Genomic DNA, 13,894 nt, shown 5'->3' on the forward strand with positions numbered 1-13,894 from the left:
ATTTGCAACATATCATTGAAATGCAGAAGAAACAACGTAGGCGATATTACACTACCTTGCGGGACACCAGCATTAATAGGCATGGGTTTGGAGCAATATCCATCGACAACGACTTTGATGCTACGTGCCTTAAGAAAACTAGCTGCCCAATTGCAAAACCTCTGCGGTAGCCCATATGACGGGAGTTTGGAAAGAAGCCCCTTGTGCCACACCCGATCGAAGGCTTTCGCTACATCCAAGCTTACAGCTAGCGCTTCCCCCTTATTCTCAACTGCTTTAGCCCATCGGTGAGTCAGATATGCAAGAAGATCACCAGCCGAGCGACGATGACGGAAGCCGTATTGTTGGTCGTTTAACAGCTGGTGATCCTCTAGATAACGTAAGAGCTGACTGTTGATGATGGACTCCATCACTTTGGAGAATAAGGAGGTGACTGCGATTGGCCTGTAGTTGGATGGGTCGGAGCGTGAGCCTTTTTTAGGGATCGGATGTACTAAGGAGATCTTCCAGGAGCTAGGGACTATACCGGTGGCGTATGAATATCGAAACAGGCGCGTCAATACCGGAGCCAACTCTGGAGCACAGGTCTTAAGTACGATCGCAGGAATGCCGTCTGGCCCATTTGACTTGTGAGTGTCGAGAGAGAAGAGGACTTTACGTACTGCCGATTGCGTGAATTTGACTTCATGCATCGTACTATTGCAGTGTAATATGGTTGGTGGTACTTTCCCCTCGTCATCTAACGTCGAGTTCGATGCAAAAAGAGTGGCCAGAGCATCGGCTTTTTCTTTAGCAGTATGGGCTAAGGAATCATCAGACCTGCGCAGTGGTGGAAACGACGATCGACAGAAATTCCCTTGGATAGCTTTGGCAAGAGACCAGAATGCGCGTGTGCCCGAAGGGTAATGTGTTAACTTCTTACCAATTCTATTAATGAATGCTGATTTTTTTTAATACGTTTCTGCGGACGTAGAAGACGTATCTATACTATTGTAAAGCGAAGAGTTTGCTCAACGATCGGATCGACGAGACCGATTTGAAAAATTGTTTCACTGTTAGATAGTCCATTTATCGAGGAAGGCTATCCATACTAATATTATAAATGCGAAAGTAACTCTGTCTGTCTGTTACTCAATCACGCCTTAACTACTGAACCAATTTGCATGGAATTTGGTATAGAGATATTTTGATACCTGAGAAATGACATAGGCTACTTTTAACCCCGGGAAAGAGGATCTTTGACTGCGCGGGCGAAGCTTGCGAGTGGAAAGCTAGTAGGCTATAAATCATCGCGTTAATACCAATAGGAGTGGAGCAGTTCGGGTAAAATCGCGAGGATCGGCTAGTTTCATTTAAACTAGATGTGCTGCGTGTTCTTAATCTCATCAGCCTTATAATATTTTTAGCGCTAAATTCTTTCAAATTCGAGACAAATCGTATATTTCAGTAACCATGTTACGATATACAGATGTTAAGACATGAGCAAACACACATACACCCACACTTAAACTACCAACTAGTAATAGCAATATATAATTTTAATGAAAACTAGTTATTTCATTAACCAAAATAACCAACTTTTTTTTTAAATTTGATTGAAAATAACGATAGGAAAATAAGGGCCCTTAGTAGGTGAAAACGGCAAAATGGACTGTTTTCTATGAGCTATAATTAAAAAAAAAATATTGAAGTTTTTTCGCACTGAAATTTCTAATATGTATTACAGAACGTATGTGTGATGTGATGGTAAATACATAGGTATTTACCTTACCGATTTCGTGACTGTTTTAGATTTAGAAAATCTAATATATAAAAATCAATGCCACTTTTCGTTGTAATTCCATAACTCGAGAACGGCTGAACCGATTTCGATAATTATTTTTTTATTATATTCCTTGAAGTACGAGGATGGTTCTTATGTAGAGAAAACGTTAATATGTACCACGGGCGAAGCCGGGGCGGACCGCTAGTACTAAATATTTTCATTCACTTTTTGATAAAAATGTGAATAGCGATTACGATTTTTAGTTTCGAGCACGTTGATTCCATTATAAACGCGGACCCCCTCACCCTCAGGCCCGAATAGCTCAATTTTCGCTGACCGCCTAACACCCCGTAAGGAAAGCCTTTTTTTTATAGTGGGGAAATCTTCCAAAGATACCCACGGTCCCCGGGGAAGGAGCCGTGGGTTATGTCGGATTCATACCGACTAAAACCCCACTGTGTTCCGTCGAGCCGCTTTAATGATGGGGCCGCGGGTATTGGTTAGAATTCTTCCGCGACCCCGTAAGGAAAGCCTACTAGAATTTAATTTAGAATACTCAGAATTGATCAATACAGCGGAAGGATTGGGTATTAAACATGATTAAGCCATATCGCTATGGCATTTATTGTGTTGTGAATCTTAGAGATAAGGTGAAAATATTAATGAAATCATATCAATGATAACGGAATGTTAATTAATGACTAATTACTCAGATTATTTGTTATTGAGATACCGATAGATATGCAAACAAAAGCTATTTATATCTACCATCAGACCATATTGATTACTGTAGGGCACTGGCTTGATTAACTTTCTGAATTGAATCTGAAGAGTGTTTGTTTCAACGCACTAATCTCAGGAGCTACTGGTCCCATTTAAAAATTCTTTCGGTGTTAGATAGCCTATTTATCGATAGACTATATATCATCACGCTAAGACCAACAGGAGCGGAGCAATGCGGCTAAAACCGCGGGGCACAGCTATTTCATCATAATATATGGATGCATATCACATTATATATATTAAATGTTTGTATAGGCACCGAGACTAAAGGGGGGTTAGGCGGTCAGCGAAAATTTTGCTATTCGGGCCTGAGGTAAGCGGTGAGGGGGTCCGCGTTTAGTATGGAATCAACGTGCTCGAAACTAAAAATCGTAAGCGCCATTCACATTTTTATCAAAAAGTGAATGAAAATATTTAGTATTTTCTAAATCTAAAACAGTCACGAAATCGACAAGGTAAATAATTATGTATTTGTGATTTTATACGAATTATTATCGTAAAAAACGGTTGTAATGAGCATTTATATGATATTTTAGAGGTAACTTCAGGACTTTTTTTATCGAGCAAAATTTTTCCAATCGTGTTTTGGAAACAGTCATCCCATCACACATACGTTCTGTCTTCTGTAATACATATTAGAAATTCCAGTGCGAAAAAACTTCAATGTTTTCAATTATAGCTCATAGAAAACAGTTCATTTTGCCGTGTTCACCTACTAAGGCTCCTTAACGGGACCTTCGAGAAAGTTTTAAATAAAATAAGATTTTTGAGAAATAGATCGCGACCTGATAGTGTTAAAAAGTGACAAAATTGAAAGAAAACAAAATTGTACGTGTTTGGGTAAATCGCTATATCTTAACATAACATCTTGTCAGAAATGTCACATTTTGTGACACTTGCTTGCCTACTTGATTCGTAGATAGAGGTATTTTTGTTATTTTCTATACATATAATAAATCTGTAGAAGGGTCAATTCTATACATTGAAAATATTGAAAAAATAAATAGCAGGGGGTGCTACTGGATCGATACCAAACCCAAATATGTGATTACTTTTTTTTTATAAGATGTCATTGTCAGAGTTATGTACTCAAAATGGAGAAATAAACCATCCACGCGAAGACCGATATCCGCGCGGACGGAGTCGCGGGCGGAAGCTAGTTTAATAATAAATTTCCTTACTGGCTTATCTTTCGATCATCCATTTATAATAATAAAATTATACTTAAATTTAATTAATGAATCGTCTATCGTTTGTGAATCAGAAAGATAAAAATTGTCAACTGCGAAACAAACAAGAGATTGCTGATTTTCAATTAATATTTAGATACGACGATTTACTAGAACAACAATAAAAGGTAAATAACATGAGGAAAATTTATCTATACCTAGATGACCGGGCAAATGTTCTACAAGGATAACTAACAGACGAACGGCAAGTTGTGAACGGCATAGGCTACTTCAGCCGTCGCCACATGTTGACGGCAGTCGTCGAAGTGTCAGCGGCAGCACTCTAGCCTCTGCCATTCACAACTTGCTGTTCGTCTGTAAGAAGTCTTAGGGGTATCACTACATCTTTACTTAATATTATAAAGCTGAAAAGTTTGTTTGTTTGAACGCAGTAATCTCAGGAACCACTGCTCCGATTTGAACAATTCTTTGGGTGTTAGATAGCTCATTTATTGAGGAAGGCTGTATATCATTACGCTAAGACTAACAGGAGCGGAGCAATGTGGGTAAAACCGCGTGGCACGGCTAGTGTATCTATAACTAGATGACCGGGTAAATGTTGTTCTACCAGGATACTTTAATCACTAAGGGGTTAACTATGTATCTGTAACTAGATGACCGGGTAAATGTTGTTCTACCAGGATACTTTAATCACTAAGGGGTTAACTACATAGAATAAAACAAAGTCGCTGTCTATCCGTCCCTATGTAAGCTTATATGTGAAGTACGTAACAGATTTTTTTAAAAGAGAGGGTGGTTCTAGACTATAAACCATAATTTCGTAATGTGTCAAACCCTTTTAGAGGAGTTTGGTAATAACTAAAAAATGTTGTGAAATCGGTGACTTCGGAATTTAATGTACATAATATGTACATAAAAAATCTGTTGTCATGGAAGGTAGAAGAGCAATTATTATTACATGCCTATATTATCATAGTAAACAAAACTATGATAACGTATCTATTTTTTACTGTGAGTTTGTTTGCGTTAATCTCGATGTATTAGGATTAATATTGCGACACGTCTTGTAATAGGAAGCTAAAAGAGCCTTTAGAGTCATGTCGAACTTGGACCATTGAAGAGTGTAGGTTAGTTAAATACCCTGCATTTTTATTTATAATTTGCTGTGATTCGCGATTTTACCCGAAGTGCTCCGCTCCTGTTGGTCTTAGCGAGATGATATATAGCATATAGCCTTCCTCAATAAATAGTATATCTAATACTGAGAGAATTTTTCAAACCGAACCTGAAGTTCGTGAGATTAGCGCGTTCAAACAAACATACAACATCTTCAGCTTAACAATATTAAGTATAGATTTTGCTAAATGCAGGTAACCTCTTCAGTAGTTGTCTCCCACATTTTAATAAATAATATCCTCTTTAATTTTGTGTACGTCCGTCCTGACAATACTCCGCTCCGACTTGTCGTGGTAAGGACTAGTTTTGAAAATAAATTGGAATATGTAGTTATGGTTGGCTATGTAGGTCAGGTAGCTTTCTTTTGGTAAAAGAGTTTTCCTGATCGGTAAAGTTGTATTGAATGAAAACCTTATTTGCAAAATTCCAAAGTATATCTTGTTACTAATGTAGGATATTAACCGAAACTTCCATTAACACGTTATCTATATTTTTATTCACATAGCTACTTTCCTTGACCTTGGTGTATAAGGGGCCTTCTTCAAGTTTAAATTTGTCGTCGTATCGCTAACCAAGTTGAAGGTCGCGATGTTTTCGAAAAAATCTAATAGCTTCTTATTGAAATATCAATTGACATTATCATTTGATGCTGTACTACTTTTATCATTAGAACGTACAAGTTGTTAGATGGTCAGGCCAGATATCTGGATAAGGATCTGCTAAAGATATCTGGATGCGATTTATCATTGAGATTATTGGCAATGCCACGAGGCTTGATTTTACTTTATACCCGGATATGAGAGCGAGCAAAGCCGCTGTCCAGCGCTAGTCTCTTCATAGTATAGCAAAGTTGCTTCCCATGCCTGTCTGTATGCTTAGAGGTAGATCTTTCAAACTACTCAATGGATTTCGATGATTTGAGGATATAATTTGTTAAATTTTCTATTAAGGGGCCGAAACCGCGTGTGGAAATCAAGCTTACTCATAATCTCATAAAAGCAACGGTACACACAAGAATAACTCGGTCAGAGAGTTCATATTATCGTATCCCGTATGAATAATATTTGACTTTGAAATACTCAATCCAGTAAATTATATAATGGCGCAAATATTTTTTCGATCTTTAAACCGTTTATCAGCGGCCGATCCGCCAAGTGACGGCCGGCTGGGCTGGATATGATTTAACAATAACCTGTCGGCTGATAGGTCATATTCGGGTGGAGATAAGCGCGCCGCGTGCGTTGACATCAACGTCCACCTGTCGAGTGGCAGGGGGAAGCGTGGTTACTGGTTGAATCGAACGACCATTTACAAAATTCATGCGCTTGCGCAGTTTTGCGTGTCATACCGCCGATCGAGTCAGTTGCCCGCCCGCAGCCGCAGAGAGCGGTCGTGTTAGTTTTCTCGCTCGCGTGTGAAACGTGATTTTTTTACAAATTGGGATTGAGATAGCGTACAGCGCTTTACTTGGTGTGAGTTTCGATTGAATTTTACATATGATTACGCTGTGTACTATATGTAATATGTATTCACGATAACGTTACTATGTTCATAATTTATGCAAATATTTTAGCGTTGATTATAATGTTATGTATTTTTATACGGGTTTTTTGAAGCGTATTAAGTGTTCAATATTTTTGAAATCGAATTATTCTGTACGGATATGATGTGGTGGTATATTTGTAGGTAGTGTGTTATATTGCAAACATATAAAGAGCGGTTGCTAAATCAATACTAAAGTTCAACTATGTATGTTATTGTCGGAACCCGTTTTGCCCGTTACCTGATTTCGATACAATTTTTACACAATTTACGTGAGTTGGTAACTTGAAGGAAGTTACATATGACGTTGTTCAATTAATTATATTCATGTATTCGTTGTGTTTTAGATTTTGTGGGTTAAAGCGTGATTTACGTACATAGAGGTGTTAGTACATTAAGTGCGAACAAATTATTTCATACTAGATTTTCGCCCGCAGCTTCGCCCGCGTTTTCAAAGAAAACTCCGAATAGTTCCCGTTCCCGTGGGATTTTCAGGATAAATCCTTTCCTATGTGTTAATCCAAGTTACCCTCTATATGTGTGCTGAATTATATTGTAATCGGTTCAGTAGTATTTGCGTGAAATAGTAACAAACACACACACATCCTCACAAACTTTTTCATTTATAATATTAGTAGGATTAGTAGGATAGGATAGGATTATAATACCTATATAGAATTCTCGTGTAGCGTTGTTTGAAGTTTAACTCATCCGAAACGGCTTTACCGATTGTCATGAAATTTTGTATGTATATCGAATCTGAGAATAGGACGAGATCTTTTTAGGGTTCCGTAGCCAAAATGGCAAAAACGGAACCCTTATAGTTTCGTCATGTCCGTCTGTCCGTCTGTCCGTCTGTCCGTCTGTCACAGCCGATTTACTCGGAAACTATAAGTACTACAGTGATGAAATTTGATGGGAATATGTGTTGTATGAACCGCTACAAAAATATGACACTAAATAGTAAAAAAAAGAATTGGGGGTGGGGCCCCCCATACATGTAACTGAGGGATGAAATTTTTTTTTTCGATGTACATACCCGTGTGGGGTATCAATGGAAAGGTCTTTTAAAATGATATAAAGTTTTCTAAAAAACATTTTTCTTAAAGTGAACGGTTTTTGAGATATCAGCTCTCAAAGTCGTAAAAAGTATGTCCCCCCCCCTCTATTTTTATAACTACGGGCATGTCTGGTTCATTACATACAAAACAGGATTAATGCCATCCGACTACCAATAGATGCCGCTAAGTGTATCATTTTAACCAGCAAAAAATAAAATTAGATTTAATTGCAATTTCATTGCTTTTTATAATTTTTTACATACTTTTGTAAATGGAACCTACCTATTTAATTTCATTTTCGCTCGATTTTAACTAATTTTACAGAAAAGTTTATATTCAAAACAACGCCATCTCCTCCGATTTGGCGATGCTAAACGAATAATAGATGGCACTACAGACTTTTTACGTTACTTTTCACGTTTTTAACACAGACTAATAATAATATCACAGACCACAGACTAATAATACTAAACTACGTTTTTAATACGTCATAGTCTCATTGCCTTTGCCACCTATAAAAATATTGTAAATGGGTTAAAGCCGTTATTAATTATTACAAACTGCGTTCCTGTAGCGGCCTATATTAGGTAGGTACCTAGTGTATTGATAATTTTCATACGAAAAATGAATTGTCGGAAAACTTGCGAGATTGTGTGAATATTTGATTGCAAGATCTCATTACAAAATAATATACAACCACAGACTAATAATAATATACTACGATACAACCTATACTTAAACCGTAGTAAGTATATTATTTCTAGTCACATTTAATTATATATAAATTATAAATAAATATTAAAGGACAATATTACACAAATCGACCTAGTCCCACAGTAAGGCTTATGTTGTGGGTATTAGACGACGATAAATATAATATCACAGACTAATAATAATATACTACGTATACAAATAATATAATATTTTATAAATACATATATATAGATAACACCCAGACCCAAAAACAAATAATCAAGTACATCACACAAATATTTGCCCTGACCGGGGATCGAACCCGGGACCGTCGGCTCAGTAGGCAGTTACTTTACAACTGCGCCAACCGCGTCGTTAAGAATATCAAGAAATCATCATTAATGATAATAAATCGAAACTAAAGTTAAATACCTACCTACGTCATCTTGTTTTATTTTCTAAATAATCCTATCAGATTACCTTTATATGAAGTATGAACCAAAAAGTTTTGAGATTTAAACCGTAGAAAAGGTTTTGAATGATCCTTTGCGTTTTTTTTCTTTATGCGCCTAAAATTAAATATTTCGACATCGATTCCCATAAGAATGAAGTATTTTTAACCGACTTCAAAAAAAAGGAGGAGGTTATCAATTCGGCCGGTATATATTTTTTTTTTTTTTATGTATGTACACCGATTACTCCGAGGTTTCTGAACCGATTTACGTGATTCTTTTTTTGTTCGATGCGGGATGGTGTCGAATTGGTCCCATAAAAATTTTATTCGGATAGGCCCAGTAGTTTTTATTTTATGAGCATTTTTGTCTGTAGGTACATATTTGTAAATTTTGCAAGTGCAAGTTTGAAGTCGGTTGTTTTTAACGCAGTTATCACTTGTCCCGTTATAAAAAGTAGCCTTTGTTCATCAGGTAGGTATAATTTTTGCTTCGAATGATGAAAGAATTTTTCAAATCAGTCCAGTAGTTTCGGATCCTATCCAATACAAACAAACAAACAATCAAATCATTTCTGTTTTGTAGATAAATACGAAAGTTACTCCGTCATAGTAGGACAAAATAGTGGGACCACGAGAAAATAGGTATTCCCGCACGCGTCTGAACCGGAAAATCTGACGGAAATTTCGATATAATATGTACATACCTACGTTGAAAAAGGACATCTCAATTTTGTTGCATAAATAGGATTCAAGGGGTAGGAACAGGGATTGAATAAGGCACACGGTTGAAGCCGCAGAATGAAAGTTGGTAATTTATAAGATTAATTTATTGTTTGTTATAATTGATAATATGAACATATTGTTATTAGCCGGGGCGGACTGCTAGTTTATTATAAAATTGGTCTCATTCTATTATCACGCCGTTGCATTTCGACTTATATTCGGATCTTAAGGGTGCTATTACGGATTTTTACAAAAACACGCTGTTTTTCGGTACCATTTTAACGCTCAGAAGCGCTCTTGGAAGGACGGGTGTATCGCTCCTCGTCCCAAAAATAAAAACGAATAAGAAAAAGATTACCTACTACTCGGTTACATTATCTCTGGACCTGGCGTCGATGACGTCACGTTGCAACGGCAACGAAATTGCTAACCGTACCAGGACGCGCCGGGGCGAGCGCGAGGTGGTGAAAGGGGAACGGGGAGGGGCTTCACATTCCAGCGAGGTCCAGAGATAATGTAACCGGGTAGTATTGTGCGTGCACTGTCGTTTTCGTGATTTGAAATATTTGATACTTATTAAGTAAACTGTATAAGTTTCATATTCAAAGTATTTGTAATCTAAAATTATGTTTTAAAAATTACGTTGACAGAGATCCCCTTTTTTATGGGTTGTTGAACGGATTGGTGGGGTAAAGCAATTTGACAAAACTTAAATCCAAAATGGCGCCGACGAAAATTTTACATCTTTTCGTCATGGGTGTCATTTTCATGGTTTTTGGGGTAGCTATTAACGAATATGAGGTCAACATTATAATCCAAGATGGCGCCGACGAAACTTTTACATCTTTTCGTCATGGGTGTCATTTTCATGGTTTTTGGGGTAGCTATTAACGAATATGAGGTCAAAACTGAAATCCAAAATGGCGCCGACGAAAATTTTACATCTTTTCGTCATGGGTGTCATTTTCATGGTTTTTGGGGTAGCTATTAACCAATATGAGGTCAAAACTAAAATCCAAGATGGCGCCGACGAAAAATTTGACATATTTTCGTCATGGGTGTCATTTTCATGGTTTTTGGGGTAGCTATTAACGAATATGAGGTCAAAACTAAAATCCAAGATGGCGCCGACAAAAAATTTACATCTTTTCGTCATGGGTGTCATTTTCATGGTTTTTGGGGTAGCTATTAAACATTAAGAGGTCAAAATTAAAATCCAAGATGGCGCCGACGAAAATTTTACATATTTTCGTCATGGGTGTCATTTTCATGGTTATTGGGGTATCTATTAACGAATATGAGGTCAACATTATAATCCAAGATGGCGCCGACGAAACTTTTACATCTTTTCGTCATGGGTGTCATTTTCATGGTTTTTGGGGTAGCTATTAACGAATATGAGGTCAAAACTGAAATCCAAAATGGCGCCGACGAAAATTTTACATCTTTTCGTCATGGGTGTCATTTTCATGGTTTTTGGGGTAGCTATTAACCAATATGAGGTCAAAACTAAAATCCAAGATGGCGCCGACGAAAAATTTGACATATTTTCGTCATGGGTGTCATTTTTGTGGTTTTAGGTGTGTCTCTTTAAATGATGTATCTCTTTAAAATTATTTTTAAGACTGTCCCACTCACACTGTGTATAGGTTATAGCTTTGCATACGCTAAGTACGTAAAAAATACTTATAAAATGCCAGGTGTATCTTTTTTTTCAATTAGATTAATTCATAAAACTCTTTGTGTACACCCCGTAATAGCAACCCGCCCAACTTTGCCACCCGCACGTGAGCTATCGTTTAATTATGTTTTCATAGACAAAATAATCACATTAGCGAAACGGTATATGCCGGCTGCACGAAGTTAGAGAAGAAAACATGGATTTTCAGGAAAAATTTAGCAAAATTTTTTTGATGTAATTTTGTTGTTTAAGTATTTTTACGTGATTAGTGTATGCAAAACTACAAGTCCCTTAGCACTTAGTATACCGATAGTGGGACACCCTGTATAGTCGAATTCTTATATACTACGAGAGAGAGAGAGAGAAATAATCTTAAAGAGCATTGAAATAAATGTTTAGGAATCGTCGTTGGCGCCATCTTGGATTTTAGTTCTGACCTCATATTGTTTAATAGCTACCCCAAAATCCTTGAAAAAGACACCCATGACGAAAACATGTAAAATTTTCGTCGGCGCCATCTTGGATTTTAATTTTGACCTCATATTGTTTAATAGCTACCCCAAAAACCATGAAAATGACACCCATGACGAAAAGATGTAAATTTTTTGTCGGCGCCATCTTGGATTTTAGTTTTGACCTCATATTCGTTAATAGCTACCCCAAAAACCATGAAAATGACACCCATCACGAAAACAAGTCAAATTTTCATCAGCGCCATCTTGGATTTTAGTTTTGACCTCATATTCGTTAATAGCTACCCCAAAAACCATGAAAATGACACCCATGACGAAAAAATGTCAAATTTTTCGTCGGAGCCATCTTGGATTTTAGTTTTGACCTCATATTGATTAAACCCTCGTCTGTCGGAACACAGATCTGTGCCAAAAATTTTGTACCCGTAGTCTGTCGGGGCACAGATCTGTGCCAAATCACCGCCGGTTGGAAATTGGCTCATTGTAACGCAAATATAGTTCAAATCTGCATAAACGACTATTTAGATGATAGCTTATGAATTACTGAATATTTAAAGTCCATCCAACAATAATTTGACCGATAAATATTCGAAATATAACAGTAATTATGTCATACTTTAGTCGAGTAACTTTTAACTTTTAAAGTTTTACAAAATGTAAAATTTTGCGGAAAGTTGAAAAACGGTAATTATTTATTGGTCTTTTTATTATTATTGACTATATAACCTAATGTTTATGTGCCGAAATAATGAAAATTACCAACAATTATACCTTAAATAATGGTTTCAAATATGTATCTATCACTTAACTGTACGTTGCTTAGTTTTTGACCCCTGGTAAATCATATTTTTTTTTTACATATTGTATTTGTTCTTTACATCATTTTACGAGAAATTTTATGAAGATTTTAATGATATAATTCAAAATTTGATACTGTGTTCCATTTTAGAGATATTTCGTTTTCAAATCAAAACCGACAATAATTTCCCCGTAAAATCCGCATACAGGATGTTCACAAATTCAACGTCACTATTTTTTAAATTTCGTCTTCAATTAAATTTTTCATTTTCATACAAAATAAAATGTACATGATAATATGTTTTGTTTATATTGAAAGGTATCGTTTTTGTGGTATTTATAATTGTCCTCAGGTTAAAAACTACAAAAATTATAGTCGTAATCAACTACAAAAATTATAGTCCGTAACCTGCTTACGAAAAAATTCCAGAGACACATTTTCTTTCTTAATTCTTTTAGTTTTAGTATATTATGGTTAAAAGTGTATATATGCTGGAAAAATAGTAAAAAAACCTACAAACAACAATGAACAAGGGAACAATGGTTTTCACTATGACCTATATATAGGACAAAGTGATACTATGTAATTTGTGTAGGACAAACTCAAAAAGAAATTTAACACTTTAATTGTACATATTCTTACCTTCATACAAATACAACATATTATTATTTATTGGGGAACCTTAAGTTTCAGAAAAAATAAAAAGCCGGCCAAGTGCGAGTCGGACTCGCGCACCGAGGGCTTCGTACAAACTTATTTTTTTTATTATGCTGTAGGTATCTTTTAAATTGTAAATCTGAGTTTTAAATGTGAATATCAAGTTAATACACGTAGGCGTTCATATTAGTTGAAAGTTGAAATTATTAAGTACTTTTTTTATTTGTAAATGGCAATTAAAAAATCATGTTCTTTGCAATTATTCTTATATCTGTTTTTATAAAACATTGCTTTTTACCAAATTTAAAGATTTTATGTACTTGGAAAGTACCCTGTCGGTTTTGATTGCCTTGCAAATGTCAAAATTTGCTAAAAATTGCAGTATTAACGGCTACATCCCAAAGGGTTTGGTTTTTAAGGGTCCAGAACCCTAATAAGATTACGTCTGTCCATCCCATCTGCCCATCTGTCTGTCAGTCTGTCAAGACCCATTTTATAAGGAGCGCGTAATGTGACATTTAACTGAAATTTATATTGATTACTTGAGTCGATTGAAGCTGCGAAAAAATCAAACTTATAAACCAACGCAATCAAAAGATACAGCCGTTTATGCTGCAAATTTTCACAAATTTCGACATTAGCAAGGGAATCGACACCTACAGGGTACTTCCCGTGTACGTAGAGTTTTGAAATAATTTCGAAGGAATAATTTCGAAAATCATAAAATTTTAGAGTTACAACCTAATAAAAAATTGGTTTGTTCGGAGCCCTCGGTGTGCGAGTTTTTTATTCTTATGTACTATATGAAGTACATTCGTAGGCAGAACGTTATAGATGTAGATCGCTGTCTGAAGACGATTATTTTTTTGCATTCATGACTTTAAATAGCCTTGAAAC

At 36.1% G+C, this 13,894-nt stretch overlaps 1 protein-coding gene across 3 annotated transcripts in view; it reads left to right on the forward strand.

Annotated features, from left to right (window-relative positions):
* LOC123702223 (ATP-citrate synthase) overlaps positions 1 to 13,894 on the forward strand; it is a 92,017-nt gene that overhangs the window by 11,445 nt on the left and 66,678 nt on the right. For 2 of the 3 annotated variants that reach the window (XM_045649908.1, XM_045649910.1), the window contains exon 1: positions 6,260 to 6,386. The exons of the other annotated variant lie outside the window; for it this stretch is intronic. The gene's annotated coding sequence lies outside the window, so the exon portion shown is untranslated. Of the gene's footprint in view, positions 1 to 6,259; positions 6,387 to 13,894 lie in introns of those variants that run through there. 3 annotated transcript variants of the gene reach the window in all.

This window comes from Colias croceus, chromosome 23, assembly GCF_905220415.1.
Source record: "Colias croceus chromosome 23, ilColCroc2.1".
Lineage (NCBI taxonomy): Eukaryota > Metazoa > Arthropoda > Insecta > Lepidoptera > Pieridae > Colias > Colias croceus.